General features: G+C 38.6%; 1 pseudogene; it reads right to left on the bottom strand.

The window, feature by feature from the left end:
* Positions 1–23,838: 23,838 nt before the first annotated feature.
* On the bottom strand, positions 23,839–24,686 carry LOC147523075 (large ribosomal subunit protein uL18z pseudogene; annotated as a pseudogene).

The raw sequence follows: 24,686 nt of genomic DNA, 5'->3' as shown, positions 1-24,686 counted from the left end.
TCATTTACTTGAATCGAAAGAGCATCAACCTTTTTGTTTAGGGACTCGATCAGAGTTTTTAATTCCGGATCGGGTTTGACCTTGAACATAGACGTAACTTTGGTAGGAGTGTCTTTAGAAGATCTGGAAGAATCAGTATTTCCCTAATCGGTGCTTCGCGAAGCCTGTTTCTCAAGGAAAGTGTATGCTTTAGTAACGCCTTTGTCCATGAAACAACCGTCGTTCATAATATCTAATGTTTCCTTTTGATGGTCAGAGAGACCATTAAAGAATGAACAGACTAATACAACGGTGTCGAGTTGATGATGGGGACATTCGAGAAGCAGATCAGTAAATCTGCTCCATGCTTCCGAAAAGGATTCCTGGGGATGTTGGCGAAAGAATTGAATCTTCTGAAGCATTTCTATAGTTTTTTTCTGAGTATAGAATTTTATCATGAATGCTTGTATAAGCTTGGCCCATGTGTCAATGCATTGCGGTGCTTGTCCTGCGAGCCAAACTGAAGCTTTATCAGCTAAGGTGAAGGGAAACAACCTAAGCAAGACTTGTTCGTTGGTAACGGTCGGATGGCGGAAAGTGGTGACTACCTGTTGCATCCGACAAAGATGATTGTACGGTTTTTCATGGTCTAAACCATGGTAAACAGGTAACAAACCGAAAATGTTTGGCAGAATGTGAAAATCACCTACAATCGCATCGAGCTTAATGCAAGAAGCAGGTCCTTCCTGTAAGGCTATATAGAAATCCGAAAGGGGTTTCTCGACTGCGAGATTTTCCTGAGCCATAACTAAGGGAGATAATGGCAACGGAGATGTTTAATGAGGTTGGTTTACGGAGGAGGAACTATGTCTAGGAGATAGCATAAGCAGTTGTTTATTGTATTTTCGACGACGATATGTAAGTTATAATTCCTTATGTTTACCAGACCGTAGTCTCATACAAATACAAATTTTAATTCGATGCTCATAAGGAACAAATTATGACGAGAGATTTTAGAATTAAGGGAGGAGGGAGGTGAAGCACGTCTTCTTGAGTTGTTGCTAACTTGAGCAGGTAAGCTAGGACAACGTGTGAATATTCCAGCAGCCAGGTCACCTGATAGAATTGAGGGAGGTTGTTCGTGCTAGCACGTTCCTTAATTAGGCAACCTCAATTTTTTTCAAGTTTCCTAGACACTGATGGAATATGATGGAATAGGATGATGATTTATGATGGTGTATTATGCGGGGTGTTATTAAGATGATTAAGATGAAATTTTAATTATTAGGATTTTTTTTTTTAGTTTACATAATTAATGTATTATGGAGACGTGATTACGAAACATGCAATTAAAAACGATAGATGTCAAAATATAAACTAAACATACAATTAATACATGCTAGCTTTACACAAAAAGTCTACATATGCAAATCTATGTGAATAGAAATGTGTCCTACGCATGCAATAATCTATAGCTATTGATACGTACAACTTAAATGTGAGCTAGGGGAATATCGAGAACGAACTCATACAAATGAATACCGCGTACGTGAATTGATGTAACATACACATACAAAAATATTCTAAGCAAGTGGTTCGAAACTACACATACATCCAAATATATTCGCATCATATTAATTGTGTTAACGTAAAGATGTAATAACGAACCACATTTATATGCAAAGAGTTCTCATGCCAACACACAAACATGCAAGGTAAAATAGGTTATAGCAACAACCAATTAATATCCTCGACAAAGTTTGAGGAGTTTAAGAATTTGAAATCTAGCATCCCACGATTCCTTGTACAACGATAGAACTAACTCCCGAGCTCGTGAACTTACTGGATAAACTGGACTAGAGAGTCCAAAAGAATACTGAAAGGGAAAGTGGCATGTACCTGAAAATCGGAGTGTTGATACTCTAGGTTAGTCTCGCGCGCTACTAATTTAGTCTCATCCGAGACTCTTTTGTCAATTCAGTACTTCAAGTTCTTACGGAATACTTAGATTGTGCTAATGAAAATAAACAAGATCTGGTTCACAGGTATCTGTTAGTAGAAAAAGTTGGGGCAATAAGGTACGTAACACGTTAGTATTACAAAAGAAATGGAAATTAAAAAGATGAGGAGGTAGGGGAGGAGGTTTTTATGTTTGATGTATTCCGGTTATTACGTTAAATGTCTAGAGTCCTTCGGAGTGCAGCGGCGCCATTTGATAAAACGTTAAATCCATGTTATTTGATTTTAGTTACTTAAGTCCGAAGTCCACAGTTCGAAGTCCGAAGACCAAAGTCCAAAGTCCAAAGTCCGTATAGTCGTCCGTTTAGTCAAGTTACCTTACTCACGTGGGTTTGGTAGGATAGGTCAAATAAGGGATCGTCCAAACCTTAGGAATCGGCAAGGTTCACAACTGGAATTACAACTTTTAGTGAGTAGGATTTTAGGTTTTTTTAGTTGGTTTAATTAATTTAATGTAAATTACTAACGGTGATTTCGATGTAAATAACAAAGATAGAGAAACAGGGAAAGGGTTAATCATACTCATGCAAGAATTATTTTTTAACGGTTTATATTACCACATCACTACAGCGAAATGCCCACATCTCTGAGCCGTATCGCACTAGCATAAGAAGTTGAACTAATATTTCATCTCTAGAATATCATTTCAGCTCCTGGCTCGATTCTACATCAGCTGGAAAATTTGGAGAGTGTCGACACTGAGTAGAGTCGCGAACATTTTGGTCTCTCGCGAGACTGTTTCGAGCATCGGCCCGATCAAATTTGTACGATCTCGATCATTTTGGGACCGGATGTATAATCTACACCTAATTCCTAAGCGATGATTCTAGAATATTAAATAGTCAATCCGATTCTCACACGAAGGCATAACCCTCTCCCGAGGGGATTAGCTCATGATCATTGAAGGAATAATTAAACTTGCTGTATACATTAAATAAATAAATGCAGGACAAAAATTAAACTTGGAAAGAAATGACTTTTATTAAGAAGAAAAATGACTTACAGTATTTAAGCTGCTGGAATAAAAAGGGACAGAATTTAAGTGCTAAATGAAAACTAACTGACTGCTAACCGGAGGCTAAAGCATGAAAATGCTGAAGGGGAAATATTGAAGACCACCCCTTATATATATAGGCTGGATGGCTGGAGAAGGATTTAATTGAGTTTTGGCCGTTTCTCAAATTGAGACGTTCAAAACTTTGATTGTCTGTATGTGAATTCCTTTTATCAAAAGTTTTGTTTACGAAACAAAACTTCATTTAATGTTTCGTCCTTTTATGTTTTGCTTTTGTCCCTTTGCTCAATTCCATTTCAATCTTTGAATAGGTACGTGTCTTCTCACATTGCAAGGTGGCACAAATTTGTGACCATCTCTTGCCACCTGCCTATGCTGACTTGTCATGCCTTTTGGGCCCGCCGAGTGGGTCCACTTAGTGTGTCTAGTGGCGACGCTGATTTTGGCGTTTTTACAATTTTCTGTCTTTACGTAGGGTTAAATTCATACTAGTCGCTCTGCCGATTCACTAACGCTTGACGTCGACATCTAGATTTATCAGATGTGAGCTTCGGAAGTTTGCTGCTTCTTTATATGTGGACCCGTTCTGCACTGGTTTTGTTCTTTTGGAAACTTCGGCTCTAGTCAGGCTTTATTGGTCTTCACTGGGGTTGAGTAGGAAACTTCAAATATTCCAGTATTCCCGTACTTCGATGCATGTTTTATCATTATATTCATGTTAACTAGGGAAACCTGCAAAAGTACGAAATTATAATTATTACATGATTATTAAACACATAATTGATCAAAATGTTATGTCTCTCGGGGATTAATATTACAGTTTTGGGTGCTTATCAGATACTCCTGGTAATGTTCAATCTGAATTAACTCCTAGTTTAGATGAAAACCTTCCAAATGAAGTTCCGAGTTTACTTGAACCTACTCCAGTACTTTGTAGTAGTGGGAGGGCAATTAGACCTCTAGAAAAGTTAACCCTATTAGGGGAAACTTTCTCTGTTATATCAGATAATCAGGATGTAGATCCTATGAACTACGAAGAAGCAATTTCTGACATTGATTCGAGAAAATGGCTTGAAGCAATGAGATCGGAAATGGAGTTCATGTATTCCAACAATGTCTGGGAACTTGTAGATCCACTGCCAAATATTAAGCCTATTAAAAATAAATGGTTATTCAAAAGGAAAAGAGGAGCCGATAGAAAGGTAGAGACTTTTAAAGCGAGACTGGTGGCGAAAGAATTTACTCAAAAAGAGGGTATCGATTATGAGGAAACTTTTTCGCCATTGGCTATGCTTAAGTCCATTAGAGTCCTTCTTTCGATTGTTGCTCATTATGACTATGAGATTTGGCAGATGGATGTAAAGACCGCCTTTTTGAATGGTATAATCAAGGAGGACATTTATATGGTCCAACCTGAAGGCTTTACAGTTCCTACACAAGAGCATAAAGTATGCAAGCTAAAAAAGTCCATTTATGAACTTAAACAAGCTTCAAGGAGTTGGAATGTATGCTTTGATCAAGCAATCAAATCGTTTGGTTTTGATCAATGTGAGGAAGAACCTTGTGTTTACAAGAAGGTTGAAGGTAAAATTGTTATGTTTTTGGTCTTATATGTAAATGATATACTACTCATTGGGAATGATGTAGGAAAATGTCTACGGTGAAAATATGGTTATCTAATCACTTTGAAATGAAAGATTTAGGTGATGCAAGCTACATCCTAGGGATCAAGCAGCTTTTGCGACATCGCAAGAATAGGATAGGCTTATGTTTATAAGTTATTGGTCAAGTTTGGTATGCAAGATTCCAAGAAATACTTAATGCCTTTTAGACATGGAATTTCTCTTTCCAAGGATTAGTGTCCTAAAACACCTGAGGAAAAGAAGAAAATGCATGCATGTCCTTATGCTTCGGCAGTAGGAAGTTTGATGTACGCCATGTTGTGTCTAGACCAGACATTTGCTTTGCAGTTGGGATGGTCAGTAGATACCAGAGTGATCCAGGTCTAGACCACTGGACTGCGGTCAAGCATATCCTAAAATATCTTAGGAGGACCAAAGACTATATGTTGGTATATGGTACTGCAGACCTTGTGCCTATTGGCTATACCGACTCTGACTTTCAGTCAGATAAGGACTCAAGAAAGTCTACATATGGATATGTGTTTACACTGGGTGAAGGAGCAGTTAGTTGGAGAAGTGTAAAACAACAATGTATTGCAGATTCGACTACAGAGGTGGAGTATGTTGCTGCTAGTGAAGCAGCAAAAGAGGTAGTCCGGTTTAAGATGTTTTTTTATGGAATTAGGAGTATGTAGTGCCTCAAGCACAAATTCATATAACATTGTTTTGTGACAATAGTGGTGCAGTAGCTCAGTCGAAAGAGCCTAGGTATCATAAGAGGTCAAAGCATGTAGAGCGTAAGTATCATTTGATACGTGATATTGTGCAGCGTGGTGATATTGCAGTTACAAAGATTCCTACAGCTAAGAATCTTGCAGACCCTTTTACTAAAGCTTTGCCTATCAATCCTTTTGAGAGTCACATGGATGACATGGGTCTTAGAGTAGTTGTTAAATGGCTTTGAAGGCCAGTGGGAGATTGTTGGGATATTTGGCATTTACAAAGCCAATGAACATTTATTGTTTATACATGATGATGTTTAATTAAATACACAAATCTTATTAATATGCATATGGGTGATCTTATATGCATATGGGTGAACTAATATCATATGATGAAACCATAAGTTCCATAGGTATGAAAAGTCATGTGCGGGAGATTTAATTGTATCTATTTACCTAGAATGCTCATAGTTAGGGGTGAAGTCGGGCGCTTCACTTATAAGACTATAATATACATAACTGCTATATGATATGATGATGATATCTCAATCATTTGAGTATGACTCTAAGTTTGTATATTGGTGTTGTCACATGACTGACACTGAGGGGAACAAAGTGAGAACACACTATAAATTTGTTGTTAAGGTTAGTGTGCAAATCTCACTCTACCAATTAATCTGTAGACTTGAGGAATTGTGAAAATTCATTGTATCTCAAATTTATTACTTTGAGACATTAAAAAGTAATGTCTATTCATATACTAGACTTGACGTTTTGGGTAATGAATGTAGGATGTCTTGAATCACGAATTCTAATAAAGGATCCACCACTCTACAAAGTTATGTATTAGGAAATTGTGACATAACTAATTGAGCTCAAACCCAGCCGGTATAAAAAATAGTTTCTTAATGCTCAATTGATGTTGAATGTCGCACTGGGTTAATTAGACATGGGTGTGACAGTGAAGAACATATTCCCAATGGTCTAATTGTGAATACAAGTGAGGTGGAGCAGGGACTTAGATATAATTAATGGTACGAAATGACTTTCTTGAAAGTTCCATGGGCCTTATTGTAAATATAGATTTGTTAATGGGCAATTTCTATATTAAAGAGATATATATTAAAAGTGTTTTAGTATATCAAGTACAAGTACTTGTATGATAAGGACTTGTCCTCTCTTAAGATAAGACTTGGAATCCTAAGTGGATCCCACTACACACACACTTATGTATTCTCAAAGTTTCTCTATATAAGAGAATGACTTTTTGGTGAAAGGGACCATTAGTCTTTCCAGGAAAAGTACAATAAAAGTAGGAGAAAAGCAAAAGTGTTTTATGGTGTGTTGTGTGGTGAATACTACTAGAAGGCTGAAGACTAAGTTTTTTTGGATTCAACTTTGTAAAGTTTTTTCTTTATTGTCAATCTCCAATTGCGACTTTGAAGGTATTTTTATTTTAATTTCTTTTTGATCAATAATAGATTAGCATGTTAAAGATGTAAGATTAAAGTAATCCCAACAAGAACTTTTAACCAGATGCCCATGTCATCTATCCAACATGAATCGTTCCTTTGAAGGACTTCAACTATTTCAAAATCCGTTGAACTATATTTAGCTTTTAAAATCCGTTGATATAGTTGCTGAAAAAGAATATCCATTGCAGGTATACATATTTTGCTAGGCATTCAGTATGCAATCCAAGTTCTCGACATAAACTATCAAAGGAAACGTCTGCCATCCAATACCTTTTCGCAATAAGGCCATTTAAGACATCATTGGTGGTGCGTTTAATTGCTTGATAAAGGCCAACGGAATCAATAGTCCAATGTGCTGACAAGCCCCACTCAAGTGAAACTAAATCATTGTTCACAACATTGCTCTTGTACCCACAGACGGCACCAATGTGAGATACAATTAAGAAGAGAATTTGATTTTAACTAAGCTTTTCTTATTCCATTAATGGGGTTTACAATCTTTTACCACACTCTCTCTCTCGTTCCAAGTCATAAAAGCAAAGCTTCTCCTTTCTAAAAATATTGTGTCTCTGACTTGTGGAATGAATTAAGTGATTGTGTTGTGTCCTTTCTCACTTGTCCCTTTCCTCCTTTTATAGCTGCTCCACATGGGCTTCCTTCAATAGCTCTATGGCACCTGTCTCTCCTTGTCCTATTGCCTTTTACCTACAATTGAAACAATGATTGAGATAAAGGGCAAATATCATTAATGTACGATATTTGGCCACCACACAAAGGTCCATCAACATCTATCACTTCTTCCTCATTCCACTTTTCCCTGGCCTTTATCAAGAATAAAACACAAAGTTACCAAATGAGTTACAAACAAAGGAAATAACCCGACTCAACAAAATAAGATATTAATGCTTTGCATAGAATTTGTGGGTGTTGCTACTCATTTTCGTATGCTTGGTTTTGCCCCAGCGTCCAACATGCATCACATATTCTCAAGAAATAAAATTTAAACCAAGATGGAAACTTAAGTTATATATTTACTTACATATAGCCATACAGAAGGAAAACAAAAAGAATTGTTAAGTCAGTCCTTCGAAGCAAGATGCATACTATAGTTTAGAGTTAGAAAAATTGGTCTGTCACTGGGATGATGGTTATCTCTTGTTGAGGTGGGCGGTTGATGTACTCAATGATGTAGGCCGGAGTTAAAATCAGCATTGTACCAGCAGGTGCAGACCTTTATAAACTGAGTGTTTTAAACACTATTCTCCTGCCGCAAGTGCCAAGGATGTGTGTAGTATGAATGGGGGTTCTAAGCTTTTGATGACTATTGTATGCTATCTACTACAGGAGCTTATTGTGGTCAACTCTAATAAGATACACTCTTCTGTTGTATAGACAAGGTGCGCCCGCGCTATTGCTTCACACATCCAAAGTACTCCCGCGCTCATGTTACTATTGACGCAACTCGACTAATAGAGTCGGTTGCTATTTCTTGTATTAGAAGTTTCCTATTCTAACCATGTACTGATTTGGGAACTCTAACCCTAGATATAAACCTAATGTAACATCTATATATATGAATGATAAATAATCATCTTCTCTCAATTAAGAGAAGACACACAATATCATCTCCTTAGCTTATTTAATTTTATATGGTATCAGAGCAAACTTAAGATCCGTAACCTATGTCTACATCCCCTTCTACTGAATCTAATACTAGTGCTTCAACCGGTTCTCTTTTTTCATCCCCAGTCGGCGTCTCGACCAACCCAATGGAACCGCAAACTAATCATCCCGCTTATATCCACTACTCAGACAATCCTACAGCTGTTTTGGTGACTCCTCTTCTTGATGGCGACAACTATGCATGGAACATGGATTCGAGCCATGACCATGGTGCTAAGAGCCAAGAATAAACTAGGGTTTGTTGACAGCACTATGGAGCAACCTATAGATCCACAAGAATCTCAGCAATTGGCAAGATGTAACGACCTTGTTAGTTCTTGGATCATTAACTCCACCGAGAGCCACCTTCGTGGTAGTATCCTTTATGCACTCAATGCAAGAGAGATTTGGCTAGATTTAGAGGAACGTTTTACTCAAACAATCGCCCCAAAGATTTGTCAACTCAAACAGTCGGTTGCCTTAAAACAAGAAGACATGTCTGTCTCTACATATTTCACAAAGTTGAAGGCTATTTGGGATGAATTAAGTTTCCTTAGAAATATTCCAACTTGCACATGAGGACATGGGAAGACTAATGCAGCGCTATATGATCAAGATCATGGTCTGGAATTTCTACAAGGGCTTGATCATAGATACAAAAGACTTCGCAGTCAAATTCTGTTGTTACACCCTTTTCCTAGCACAGCCAAGATCTATTCTTTGGTTCAACAAGAAGAGAAACAACAAGAAATACAAAATTCTTCCGTGCATACTCCAGACTCCAGTGCTCTCTTTGTCAATCATGCTGAAAGATCGAACACAAATTCCATTGCTACATATTCTAACAAGCCCAATTTTAGTTACAATCATCCAAGTGCAAATGCTGGCAATCGTCCTAATGGAGGGGACTTTCGTCGCAAAGGAAAGCCAAGAGCACGTTGTGAAAACTGTGGGATTGAAGGTCACACCAAATATGTGTGCTACAAACTGCATGGGCATCCTGATTGGCATCCGCTCAAAGGGCGCGTGCCCTCATCCGCTGCCCACTCAGAGCGCGCCCGTGCTCATGCTGCTGCCTCAAATGCTTCTGGCCCGTATGATGAGAAAGCAATGACCACAGCTCCTACCCTTACACAAGATCAGTACAATCGACTCTTAGCAATGCTTGGACCAGGTAGTGGTAATGTAAATCTTGCAGGTATTGCCCTCTCTACGCCATTACCATCTGCCTGGATTATTGATACAGGGGCAACCAATCATATGTGTTCCTCATTAACTCTTTTTTCCTTATATTCGCCTTGCTCTCATGCTACCACGTACAACTTCCTGATGGTTCCCATGTATCTGTCACTCATATCGGCACTGTTCAGTTCTCATATGGTTTTCAATTAGAACATGTTTTCTTTATACCCTCATTAAAGTTTAATCTACTGTGTGTGAGTCAACTAACAAAATCTCTTTGATATTCAGTAACATGTTTCCATGACCATTGTGTTTTTCATGACCTGCAAGCAAGGAAGAGGATTGGACAAGGTAATGTGCATGATGGTCTTTATTTTTTTCACTCCTCTTTTGCATCCTTAGTGACCAGCAACCCCACCATTAACATCTGGCATTGGCGTTTAGGACATCCATCGTTGAGTCGTCTCCAAAAGTTAGCTACTAGTTTTCCTATTATTACTTGTTCCAAGAAATATGTTTGTGATGTTTGTCTTCAGGCAAAACAATCAAGATTGTCTTTTCCTTCTAGTTTAATAAAAACAACTCGACCTTTTCAATTAATCCATTGTGACATTTGGGGTCCTTTTTCTCAAACTTCCTTGACTGGTGCACGTTATTTTCTTACTATTGTTGATGATTTTTCATGTTGTACATGGGTTTATTTAATGCACTCTAAATCCGACACTAAGGACCTTGTGCAATCTTTTTTTGCTATGGTGAAAACTCAATTCCATAACTCTGTAGGTCACGTGTCTTCTGGGAATGGTGATGTTTTTCTTCCTCAAATTCAAAATTTTCATTCTGACAATGGTTCTGAATTTCTTTCTGCGAAAATACAACAATTTTTCTCCACTCAGGGTGTCATTCACCAACGTAGTTATGTTTATACACCTCAACAAAATGGGGTCATTGAGAGAAAACACCGCCATCTCCTTGATGTTGCACGTGCCCTTCGTTTCCAATCCAGTTTACCTTTGACGTTTTGGGGTGAATGTATTTTAGTGGCTGCCTATCTCATCAATAAGTTACCCACGCCTCTCTTATCTGGTAAAACTCCTCATGAAATTCTCATTGGCTAGCCACCCTCGTATGCACACTTAAGAGTGTTTATTTGGTTGCCTATGTTTCGCGCATAATCTGCGCATTAAACATAAGTTTGATCAACATGTTAAACCAGACATCTTTGTCGGCTACCCATATGCACAAAAGGGGTATCGTGTTTATGATATTGCCTCTAAAACACTTTACGTTTCTCGTGATGTTATCTTTCATGAGTCAATTTTTCCTTTTATCAACATAGGTCCGGCTAGTTCCACCCCCTCCACCTCGATTCCAGTTGTGTCATTACCTCTTCCTGATTTTTCTACACCTGATTTTCCCACACAGGTTATAGCGCACCCGCGCTATTCTGATGCCCACTTAGAGCGCGCCCGCGCTATTGCTTCACACGAAGCACTCCCTTCTCCAGTTCCTTTCCAGCCTTCACCAACCGAGACACAGCCTTTACCAAACGAGGAACCATCTCCAATTCCCTTCAACCTTTTCCCATCCCCTGAACCTGCGTCACCAGTTGACCTTCCACATCGTGACCACCATCCTCCTATAAAACTTAAGGATTGTTATTGCAATACATTGCCCTCTCCATCAGCTTCCGCGCAATCAAATACTGCACATCCTTTCCATCATTACATCTCCTATGATAAGTTCTCTACTGCACATAGAGCATTTCTTTCTGCAGATGAGTCTACTTCTTTTTCTCAAGCCATGAAGTTTAAACAATGGCGTGATGTCATGGCTACTGAGATTGCGGCTCTTGAACATAATGGTACTTGGAGTCTCACACCCTTACCACCACACAAAAAGCCCATTGGTTGCAAGTGGGTTTTCAAGGTCAAATACAATTCTGATGGTTCTCTTGAACGGTTCAAAGCACGTTTGGTGGCTAAAGGTTTTACTCAAGTTGAGGGGTTCGACTATCATGAGACTTTTGCTCCTATAGCCAAGCTTGTCATTGTTTGCGCATTTCTATCCATTGCAGTGGTTAAAGGTTGGCATGTTCACCAACTTGATGTCAACAATGCTTTCTTACATGGTGATTTACACGAGGAAGTCTACATGTCTCTTCCGCCTGGCTTTGCTCGCAAGGGGGAGACCAGGGTATGCAAACTTCACAAATCATTGTATGGCCTCAAGCAAGCATCCAGACAATGGTTTGCCAAGTTTTCTAGCATTTTGAAATTTGTCGGCTTCATACAGTCCAAGGCAGATTATTCCCTTTTCTCTAAAGTTTCTCACATATCCTCTATTTATGTCTTGGTCTATGTTGACGATATTATTATTACTGGAACTGATCTTCATGCCATCAACCATCTCAAAGACTTATTATCTCAACAGTTTCATATTAAAGACTTGGGCCGTTTAAAATATTTTCTTGGCATTGAAGTGGCACGTTCGACCCAAGGGATGTTTTTTAATCAACGGAAATATACTTTGGAAATCCTTTGACATGCTGGTTTACTAGGCGGCTGTGTGGTAGATTTTCCTATGGAGCAAAATCTCCGATTATCCCCTACTGATGGTGATCCTTTGTCCGATCCCTCCTCCTATAGGCGTCTCATTGGTCATCTAATATATCTTACTGTCACACGTCCCGACGTTGTTTATGTGGTTCATGTACTGAGCCAATTCATGCACGCTCCGTGTACTGCTCATATGGATGCTGCACATCGACTTCTTCAATATCTCAAAGGGTCTCCTAGTAAAGGCATCCTTCTTTCCTCCAGCAATCCTCTCCACTTACGAGGATTTTGTGATTCTGATTGGACAGGTTGTGGGGACAACCTGCCGTTCTACCACTGGTTATTGCACTTTTCTTGGTTCCAGTCCAATATCTTGGAAAACCAAGAAACAGATAACCGTTGCCAGGTCATCCACAGAAGCAGAATATCGTGTTATGGCCTCTATCACTTCTGAATTGCAATGGTTGACATACCTTCTTGCTGATCTTGGTATTCCTCATTGTTAACCTATTTCTCTTCACTGTGACAATCAAGCTGCTATTCACATAGCTGAGAATCCAGTATTTCACGAACAGACCAAGCATATTGAGCTTGATTGCCATTTTGTTCGTGAAAAGATCCAATCACGGCTAATTGCTCCGCAGTACACTCGTTCTATTGATCAAATTGCTGACATTTTCACCAAACCACTAGGAAGTCATTCCTTTCAGCTTTTGGTTCGCAAATTGGCCGTTACTGATATCCACGATCTAACTTGAGGGGGAGTAATAAGATACACTCTTCTGCTGTACAAACAAGGTGCGCCCGCGCTATTGCTTCACACATCCAAATTAAAGCGTGCCTGCACTCATGTTACTGTTGACGCAACTCGACTAATAGAGTCGGTTGCTATTTCTTGTATTAGATGTTTCCTATTCTAACCATATACTGATTTAAACCTAATGTAACCTCTATATATATGAATGATAAATAATCATCTTCTCTCAATGCAGAGAAGACACACAATATCATCTCCTTAGCCTATTTAATTTTACAAACTCTCAACAGTTTATCATATGTTAGTTGCGATGAATAGCACCTCGCCCCTATTTTGAGGCCGGAGTAAGTTACATGTGTTTTTCCAAGTAATGGGTGAAACACATTGAATTGGCATGAACATATATCATATTGAATATGAAAAAAGCTGAAGGATGAGAGAAATAAATTTAAGAACCCTAGTACAAAATATTTCTGCTTCCTCAAGTATCTCAAGAAATAAACTCATTGAATTATAACCAGTACATACGGTACATTAACCAGAAGCACGAGAAAACTCACTAGACCAGTAACATCAAGGACACCATCACAACAAATCCTTTTAAGCTGCATTGCCCTCTTAAAATACTCCCATTCTAGCGGAACCATCTCATTGTTCACCCCATTGCTCTTAACCAAAGGTCCATCAACTTTTGCCACTTCTTCCTTTAATTTCCGCTTTTTGCTAACCTTCAACAAGCAATAATAATGGAAAGTTAACCAAGTCAGTTTTGGATATATAATACAACTTGAATATATCGAGTTCATAAGTTTTCAAAAATATAAAGACTATCAAACGCCATTTTGGTTTTCAATATTTTTAAGGCAAGCATGCCAAAAAAAACAAGTAACAACAAAACAAAGAAAAAAAAGATAGTGATGTACAGAGTTTGAGATAAATAAGTTGTGTGTTGTAGAGAGATATATAGTTGTTGTTTTTGTTAGATAAAACAAGATGGTTTTGGTTTTAGAGAGAGTGATACAGAGAGGAGAGCAGTTCTGGGCAGTGAGTGAGGGGTTTAAGGGAGGTTCTGCTCAAACTTTGCCAAAAATGGTTAGTTACTGGGCAAATGACCAAAATGACCCTATAAAGGTGATGGAAATATTTGATTTTTAACACTCTCACTGTTAGAAATGAGCTGTAAAAATTTGTGAATTCTGATAGATTTAGGCTGTGTTTGATATCCCTATTCGCCATAGCAAATGCAAATAAATAACACTATTCATTTGTTTGCCACTGTTTGGTGTGTGTTTTGACCTATGGCAAATGTTTTTTGGATTTGCCATGATTTTTATGGAAAAATTTATTCTGGGGGAGGTATGTAAATTTTGCCGCAACAAATTAACACACAAATTTGCCATGGATTTGCCACCAACCAAAAAAGAAAAAACAAAAACCCGATAACATCTCTCATTCTCTCTCTCTCTCTCTTTGCCTTGATGAAGAAGGCAAAAAGGCAGTTTTCACCCTCGAACTTGTCAAGTTTTACCACTTACCCCCCTAAACTTCACTTCAGGCAATTTTAACCCTGGACTTGTAAAACGTATCTAGCTCCATTTTTCCAGTTCATTTCTGGCACCTGAAAAGTGACGTGGAATTATATTTTCTGACGTGGCAAAATTAGAATTTGACACGTGGCAAAATTAGAAATTCCACGTCATAAAATATAATTCCACGTCACTCCACGTCACTCTTCAGGTGCCGGAAATGTACCGGAAATATGAAGGTGGATATGTTTTACAAGTATAGGATTAAAATTGCCTAAACTGAACTTTAGGGGGGTAAGTGGTAAAACTTGACAAGTTCGAGGGTGAAATATGCCAATTTGCCGATGAAGAACAACAATGGAGTCGCCTCCAATGGTCTCTCCTTCTCTTCTTCTCTCAGTTACGTTCATCTCTCTCTCTCTCTCTTTTAGTTAGTTAATACATGAGTACTAGAATTGGTTTTTTTCGTGACCGCGAATTAGTGACTACTAATTGGTGTTTGATTGGTTTGCTGGCTTATTACAAGTTTGCTATTACTTTGTTGTGATGGGTAAATTGGTCTGCTATTATGCAATTGTACGTTGTGGTTTATTAGCATAGACTTTTGTTTCTTGTGAACTATTGAATTGAAATAAATAGGTCATAAGAAAGCTTAAAAACCATTGTTTAGGGAAGGAGCTCCTGACACACTTGCTGGCGTACAGAAAAATTTAAGGAATCTTAGTACCCATTTTCGAAACTAGTTAAGAAAGGAAGAGGATGAATTGATTTTGGTATATTCTTTCCTTATAAAATTTACAAGATATCAATTTTAGACTCATTGCTATTTCTATTGGGGTCCCATTTTTGTGAACTTCCTGTATTTTTAGAAGGTTGTATTAACACGAGTTGGTTTTCTTTTGTTCTTATCATATGGGGAATTAGAGGAAGAAAGTAGAAAATTACTAAGGGTGAAGTGGTGATGAACATCATCTCTTCTATTTTCCAACATATTTTAATTGTGGCTTTTATATATATCCTTATTACCTCACCTTCTTAGTTAATTCCCTATTATTTTAGACAGCTTTAGATAGGCTATTGAAAATTTGTTTGCTGTTAGTAGTTGGAGATTGAAGGAGGTTACCATATAATTGTTACTAGGGGCTATTGGCATCTCAATTTGGTGTTGAGGATTATTTTGGGTTGCTGAAGTTTGTATCTTCAATAAACATGGGTCTGATTTTATTATTTACTTGAATGATTGAAGTTGAAGTGATCGACTCAAGTGAGTACCGTACCAAAGTTTGATGTTGGACTCCTTTTGCTTGGAGACTTCAACCAATCAAATGTCAGAGGAGACGTTTGAATTGCAAGGAGGATCAGGTAAGTATTATCTCAAATGTTTCATACTGGTGGTTCATTTGCTATAGAATCAAAACTTAGAGAACTTGTCCTGCTGCCTGTCCTGGAATAGTTACACTGGACTGACTTTACGCTCGTTTTTGTCGTAGTTAGAGTTGGATTTGTGTGCTATTCCAAAAAGTGTGTATGCATGTTGTGTGCTGATCCATAGAGTTGGTCAGTGGAGAGTTAGTGCAACTGTGTACACAGATGTGTGTGTGTGTGTGTGTGTGTGTGTGTGTGTGTGTGTGTGTGTGTATGTGTGTGCGGTAAATGCATATAGAATGGATGGGTGGTTAACTGTTGTGTTTCAGCGCAGAGGTGGGGGGCAGGGTGTTGTGATTCATTCATTCACTGTGGTTGCGTAAATTGGCCTCGAGTCATATTTTAGCGGTTGTTGCGGTTTATATATTTATTCGATGACAATAATTGGATCTTTAGTTCAAAGGGTAGAGCACTTGGGATTGTAATGTATTACATACGTCACGAAAGATGGTGGTTCAAATCCACTAAGGTCCTTTAATCTTTCACAATGCTCTATTGCAATGACTGACTTTCTTAGTGGTTCCTATCGGTTGCACTGAAATAAAAATAGAAGTCAGTTTGCGAAATCAATTTTTGGGAGTCTACTTAGTTAATTGTTATTGGGTTTGCTTTGAAATTGGGTTCATAACTGTGATAGGGGAAACATTCTTTGTGGGTGATTGTTACGTGTAAAATTTCTTTGTAGTTGTTAGTTGTAACATTTCTTTGTTATTGATGGAAATTTAGTTGTGTGTGAGTGTGGTGGTGTTGTTGCTGGTAGTGTGGTGTGTGTGTTGTGGTAGTGTGGACTGGTGCTGCAGGTAGTGCTGCTACTGGTGGTTCTAGGTGTTGATGCTGGTGGTGGCTTCTGCTATTGCTGCTGGTGGTGGCTACTGCTACTGCTGCTGCTACTTCCAAGTGCACTGCTGGTGCAATAGATAGTGTGTGTGTGTGTGTATGCGCTGTGATTTTATGTGCGTGTGTGTGCTGCTGTGATTTTTGGTGGAGTGTGGTGTAGATGTGTGTGTGTGTGTGTGTGTGTTTGTGTGTGTGTGTGATGCCTCTGTGTGTGTGTGTGCTAGCTAGTATGTGTAGAACAAGAAGATTCAATTCAATTCAGTGTATATTTACTTGATTGAATTCTAAAGAGATTACAATTGTTTATATAGAGTTTACAAAATAGGAAACAACACAATTCGGTGGCTTGAGAAACACGGGGCGCGGGTTGCGCCCTGTTTACACTTGAGATGAGCGCGGGCCGCACTCAAGTTATCGGAGGTGATCGCGGGTCGCGCTCCCTTTGTACCTTATCTGAGCGCAGGTCGCGCCTTATACATGAAAACTCCTATACATTTTTCTACACTCCCCCTCAAGTTGGTGCATAGACGTCAATCATGCTCAACTTGTCAACTGAACTGTCAAACACCTTGTGGGGTACACCTTTGGTAAGAACATCAGCTAATTGCTCCTCAGAGGTTACAAACTGAAAACGAATAACCTTCCTGTCAAGATTTTCTTTAATAAAATGACGATCAACCTCCACATGCTTTGTCCTATCATGCTGAACTGGATTATGTGCAATTTGAATGGCAGCTTTATTATCACAATGTAAATCCATAGGATTTTGAAGTTTGAAGCCTAATTCCATCAAGACAGTACGAATTCATAACAATTCACATACTCCCTGTGCCATACCTCGAAATTCAGCTTCTGCACTCGATCTGCAACAACTTTCTGCTTCTTACTACGCCAAGTTACAAGATTTCCACCGACAAAACTAAAATATCCTGATGTAGACCGTCTATCAGTTTTATCACCAGCCCAATCTGCATCTGTGTTCCAATAGTATCCAATGCATCATACTTTCCAAATAGTAAACCTTTGCCAGGTGCTTTTTTCAAATATTTCAGGATACAAAAGACTGCATCCATATGTTCTTCACTAGGACAATGCATAAATTGACTAACCATACTCACAGTATAAGCAATATCATGTCTAGTATAAGATAGATAGATTAACCTTCCTACAAAACGCTGATACCTGCTTTTATCAGTAGGAACTTGGTCAGAATGAATGACGAGTCTGTGATTCATCTCAATGGGTGTCTCCATCGGTTTGCAATCCAACATCCCGGTTTCAGCAAGTAAATCAAGAACATACTTCCTCTGTGAGAGTGAAATCCTCTTTTTAGACCTTGCAACTTCAATACCCAGAAAATACTTCAGTTGTCCTAGATCCTTCATTTCAAATTCCTTCGACAAATACTTCTGCAATTCATTTATTTCTTTTGGATCATCTCCTGTAATGATCATGTCGTTAACATACACAATTAGAGCTGTAATCTTACCATCCTTGTGTTTGATAAACAAGGTATGGTCAGAATTGCTCTGTTTGTACCTAAAAACTTTCATTGACTGTGTAAGTCTTCTAAACCAAGCTCTTAGAGACTGTTTCAGGCTATACAAAGTCTTCTTCAGTTTACACACCTTCCCAACATCTTTGGGATGGTTCTTCACACCTAGAGGCATATCCATGTATACTTCCTCCTCCAAGTTCCCATTCAAGAATGCATTCTTCACATCAAGCTGGTGCAAGGGCCAATCTCTATTTGCTGCAAGTGAAATTAAAATCCGGACTGTATTGATTTTCGCTACAGGTGCGAAAGTCTCCTCATAATCAATTCCATAACGCTGTGTGTATCCCTTGGCAACCAATCTCGCCTTATATCTATCAATAGTCCCATCTGCATTAAGCTTCACAGTAAACACCCAACAACATCCAATAGTCTTCATTCCAACAGGCATATCAACTACCTCCCATGTTACATTATTTTGAAGGGCTTCCAATTCTTCATTCATTGCTTTTTTCCATTTTGAATCTTTCAAAGCATCATGCATGTTACTAGGAATAGATTCAGTAGACAATTGATTTATGACAAGTGCATGGGTTTCAGAAAGGCTATGGTTAGACATAGAGTTAGCTATAGGGTATTTAGCATTGGCTTTGATGTCTGGTTCATATTGTTTCTTAGGAACTCTCTTACTAGCTCTTTGTGATTGTCTTGGTTCAAGACTTTCTACCCCAACAGACTCATTAAAGGTTATATAAGGTACCTGAGATGGAGCATTCTGATCGAGATCTTCAGTTATTGATGTAGAAGGGGAAATGTCGTGTACTACAGTTTCAGATACATCCGGATTATGTGCTTCGCCTCTCTACCGCATAGATCAATTTCTGCTTCAGGAACTTCAAATCGTTCCTCCAAGTGTTCCAATTCTCCAAAGACATCAGGATTCCCTTCACCGCCACTCTCCCCCTGAAGGGAAAACTGGGAAACTCCCTTTGAGTAATACGGGTCTGATTCTTGGAATGAGACATCAAGAGATATATACATCTTGGCAGTCGTAATCGGATCATAACACCTATACCCCTTCTGAAACTCTGCATAACCCACAAAAATACACTTCTTCGCACGAGGATCAAGTTTACTTCGTTCTGGTTGTGGGATATGAACATAAGTTGTACATCCAAACACCCAAGGCTCCAAGTTAGGCATAAATGGGATGGACAAAAATGTATAGAGTTTCTGATAAGGATTCTGGAACTCAATTACCCATGAGGGAGTACGGTTGATAACATAAGCTGCTGATTTCACTGCTTCACCCCAATAGGATCGAGGTACATTCATGCCAAACAGGGAAGCACGAACAACCTCCAACAATTGCCTGTTCTTTCGTTCGGCTAAACCATTTTGTTGGGGGGTACCAGAATTGGAGGTTTGATGACGAATTCCAATTAACCGAGAAAATTCAGACATGAGGCCATTCACAAATTCTCCACCATTATCAGACTAAAAGACCCTGATAGATTGTTAATACTGCGTCGCCACCATTTTGTAAAAATCAGTAAACATCCCATATACATCACTTTTGTTTTTTCAGTAACGACACCCACGTCATGTGAGTGCAATCATTAATAAATGTCACATAATATCTAGCTCCAGAAAATGAAGAAACGTTGGCAGGACCCCAAACATCAGAATGAATTTTCATAAAAGGAACAGGACATTTATTAATACTTGGTGAATATGAAATACGGTGGCTCTTGGCCAGTTCACAAATGTCACAATGAAACTCAAACTCAGTAACAACTGAAAATAACTGAGGTTGCAACCTCTTCAAATAACTAAAAGATAGATGACCTAACCTACGATGTCATAACCACACAACTTCTTTTGCATTCTCGACCCTATTAACCTGATTAGCTTGCCCCATAAAATTCTTTTGTTTCTCGCCAGTTTCTGTCAAGTCCAGGTAGTACAGTTTCCCCTTTCTAACACCATAACCAAGAATCATTGAGTCGAATGTCCCGAAAACACGTAAAGATGGATAGAATGTCACAGTACATGCAAGTGCGAGAATAATTTGACAAACAGACAATAGGTTATAGGCAAGGGATTGAACAACTAAGACAGATTCAAGAGTGAGGGTTTTAGATAACTCAATAGGCCCTTCTCCGCTAACCGGAGTTGGAGTACCATCAGCAGTAGAAACAGCGGTCTGAGGTGAAGGTCTAAGACTTTTCACAAGGTTAGGGTCATTTGGCATATGGTCAAATACACCTGAATCAATTATCCATGTATTATTCGAAATAACCTTACCATTCATACCTGATTGCGCGACACTAGCCGAAGCATTGTCTCCATTCACAACATTAGCAATGGCGGCCTTGCTTAAATTCTTTCGTGGCCTCTTCGAGAAGTCCCACCAATCAGGATAACCAATCACTTCATAACATCTCTCCTTGCTATGACCCAAATCTCTACAAAAACCGCACTTTTTATCTGCCCAAGGATTTGATTTACCTTTAGGATGGCGTGGAGGACCAGAAAAAACTGGAAGAGTTGTCTTGCTATGAACAGCCAAGACAGAGGATTCAGTTGATACAGAGCGCCCCATAGCCTATTTCTCAGATTGTACCTTACGAATGTAAGCATAGCTTTGTTCCAAAGAAAATTTAGGTTATTTCCGAAGGATCTCTCCACGCACCTGATTATACTCCTGATCTAGTTCACGTAAAAACATATGAACACATATTCTGGACATCGTGGACGTTTCATGGACTACAGCTTCAACACTATTATTCTGGGAGGTCACCCTCTGATCATTCTCCTGGAACATAGCCACCAATTCTTTATAATAGGAAAGAATAAGTCTCCCATTTTGCTTCGCTTCAAAGCACTTCGTATTCAATTCAAAAATTCGAGTTTCATCAGAGTCATCATAGAAGGTCTTCTCCACAGCCTCCCAAATATCTTTTGCAGTAGGAAGACGAATATAACGGTTCATAAGAGAAATCTCCATAGAATCAATAAGCCAGCTTTTTACCTTTTCATTATCTGTTGCCCAAACTTCATATTCGGATGAATTCATAAGCGGTTCAACCTTCGCGCCAGTCAAATAACCAAGCTTTCCCCACTACTAAAAATATGGTTTTTTGCCATGGTCAGTTGTGGTGGCAAAAAGCCCAAAATTTGTGGCAACATGTGTTTTGCCACGAAAAAACTTTTAGCCTCGCTCGAGGCAAAAAAGGGTGTGGAAAGAAGTTTGTTGCCATGACTTTTGCCTCCGCTGCAAGAGAGTGAACATTTAGCCGCGACCATTGATAAGTGCTCAAAAAGTGTTATTTAACCCTCGATTATGCCTCTTGTTTAGCCATCTTAGTGGACTAATAGTGTTTATAAGTTGTGTTTTAAGATTATACAGGTAAAAAAGAGAGTTTTGTAGAATATTAGAGAAAATGGGGTAAAACGAAGCAATTCGGAGCATTAATGATCACATGGGAGGTCCGTGGACAATCATGGAGAAGGCCAAGGAATTGGAGCTATTAAAGATGCGACTTGGACCTATTTTAAAGTCTATTTGGAAGCCCAAGGCCAAAGGATTCGTTGCTTGGACCAAAGCCCGCAAAAGAGGATAGAAAGATGGAGCAAAAGAGGAAAATAGACTTCTGAGTCTGAGACTCATGGATCGTGACTCTGGACTCAATGGTCGCATCTGGGACGCAACCATGTCGTGGCAAAACATTGTTTTATATTTGAATTAATTTAATTGTCAAAATAAATTAGTCAAAATAAATTAATTTCTTTTTGTCACAGGCACGGCCGCTGCGAAAAGTATTTATTGCCACAAGTCGTGGCAATAAATGTTTCTCCCGCGATTATTTTTTGTTCTTTTTTGCAGCAAATGGCCGTGGCAAGACATTCTTTTGGTTTTTTTTTTTTTTTTGCAACAAATGGCCGTGGCAAGACATTATTTTTGGTTTTTTTTTGCAGCAAATGGCCATGGCAAGACATTCTTTTGGTTTTTTTTTTTTGCAACAAATGGCCGCGGCAAGACATTATTTTTGGTTTTTTTTTTTGGGTTTTTTTTTATAGCAAATGGCTGTGGCAAAAAGTGATGTATATATAATAATAATAATAATAATAATAATAATAATAATTTGTGTACTAAAACCACATAGAGCTATGAATGAGAATCTAAACTGAAATTTCATTTCACATGGAAGCTACATAAACCAATTCCAATCACTACCAAAAATAAGAGAAATAACAATCCATCTTTCGAGTATTTCGGTATCACACAAACAAAAGTATCAAAATATCTACACAAAAAATTTTTGTGATGAAAGTCCAAAATCCAACAGTACGCATACGCAATAGTACCATATTCCGCCTATTAGCGCCAAAATCGCAAAAACTATGAAGTTTCGGAATCAATCATGCATGTACAATAAGCCATCGTTGTGCATTTATTTTCTGCGTAAACAAACAACAAGAAAAGTTTAGAAATAACAAGAAAGACATAAACCGAAGACAATAATTAAAAGTTTATCACTCCAACAGTGCTTAGTCATCTACCAAGCTTAGCATATGCTTCATTAGTGTCGACTCTATAAACCAAAATGTTCACTATAAGTTTTGTAGCTATTTCATACCTAAGACCCGAAAGACCAAGGATGATAGCCACTCCACTCCCTTTTTTTCTCACTCACCCCCAAAGGAAAAAGGAACAAGTCAAGACCGATCACTACTTGTAACATATCTAGAATTCTAGATTCTAGACAAAACAGAGTAGATGTAGATGCAATTCCATTATTAGAAACTGAATAATACAGATTGATAATATTATAATGTAGCAAATACATGGATTATGATGTAGTTGACAATACCCAATAATCGGCCTTACCCCATCAGTTATTCTACTTTAAGTAGTTGAAAACAAGATACTACACAAATAATCACCGCAAATGAAACAAGATACTCTTTTTGCATGCGACTTCCGTAAATGAAAAACAAAAAGGTAATTTATACTAAAAAAGATCAAACTTCTTCTTTAGCCAAAACACTTTCAAATCGAAACAAAACTTAGGAGGCTACCCAATCTCATTATCGGTCTGACGATCGGTTCTAAAGGTGATCATTTCAGTAAAAGAATATATATTACTTTGCTTCTTTGTATTACTGTAAACTACAATAAAAGTATTGCTCCATCCCCGCTTTCTTAAAACCAAGATCAACCAGACATTGCAAACAATGCCTACTTATTAATCAGTCTACCCAATAACTTCTCAAATTACCAGAAGTTTTTTCAATAAGATAGGTCAATTGATGAACAAAACAATAACCGCACTTCAAAGTAAATCCCTCAAAGTCTACCTTTTCAAGTTGTAAATATCCAAAACTATAAAATAGTAGATAACTGAAAACATAGCAAATCTAGAGATCATAAGAGAAAAGGTCCCACGGGAAACTCTTGAGAAGAAACAAAAACGACAAAAATGCATAATGGATCAGGTGAACTATCTCTAATCATCATTCTCATCATCATCTGCTCCTACAAACAGAGTTCAACAGATTCAATCAGCGCCAATCAACTTGTTTCTCCTCTCATCATATGTCGCTTCTTCAAGTTGAACCTCTTGTGTGCCTTCGAGCCTCTTTCTCCGATTTCTTTCTTTGTTGGATCAAAGACGAATACCGCATGTACCTTTAAATCAGACAGCTTCTATGCCATCACCTTCAATGCCTTTCTTGATGTACTTTCGAGAGAAATGGGTCCGGTACTTCTCTGGCTCATCCTCTTATTAGCGTCATCATATAAGCAAAGCGGCAACATGGCCACCATAGACATACTTTCGGTGAACCCTGCATCCAACTGCTTATTCTCTTTCTTAAATCCAGCAAATCTCTTGTCACTGTGAGGAATGTCAAGCCCACCATCCAATGCACCCTTAAGTGCACCAGTTGTTGTTCTAATAAGGCCTACATCAAGCAATGCACGGAAAGGCCTCCTGGAATCAATGAGCTCAATAGAAAAATCTTCCCCAGTTACCTCAACATTTCCCTCCTACTCCTCATCCATCTCGAGTGTTTTCAGGACATGACGAGCCAAGAGAAGGCCATTGCAGTAAGCTGCAGAGTAATTGGTGAGACCAACATCAAGCCCATATCGGGGCAGTTCATGGGCATAAGCTGATGTAAGTATCATATCACCAGCAATACTAGCAGATACAATCTGAGTAATTATATCTTTGTTGGTAAACCGCACAACAAAATGATATTTGGGTGTCCCGTACTTGTTCTTGTCCTGGTTGATAAGACGGATACGAGCACTGTAATCCATCTTTCCAGCTCTCCTTCTCCTGAACTTGACTTGATAATGCTTAAAGTAAGCCCTCGACTTTGTGGGTTTTATGAACACCAT

Source organism: Coptis chinensis, chromosome 1 (assembly GCF_015680905.1).
Source record: "Coptis chinensis isolate HL-2020 chromosome 1, ASM1568090v1, whole genome shotgun sequence".
NCBI lineage: Eukaryota > Viridiplantae > Streptophyta > Magnoliopsida > Ranunculales > Ranunculaceae > Coptis > Coptis chinensis.
Note: the sequence above shows the minus strand (reverse complement) of the source record. Positions and strands in the feature narration are given on the sequence as shown.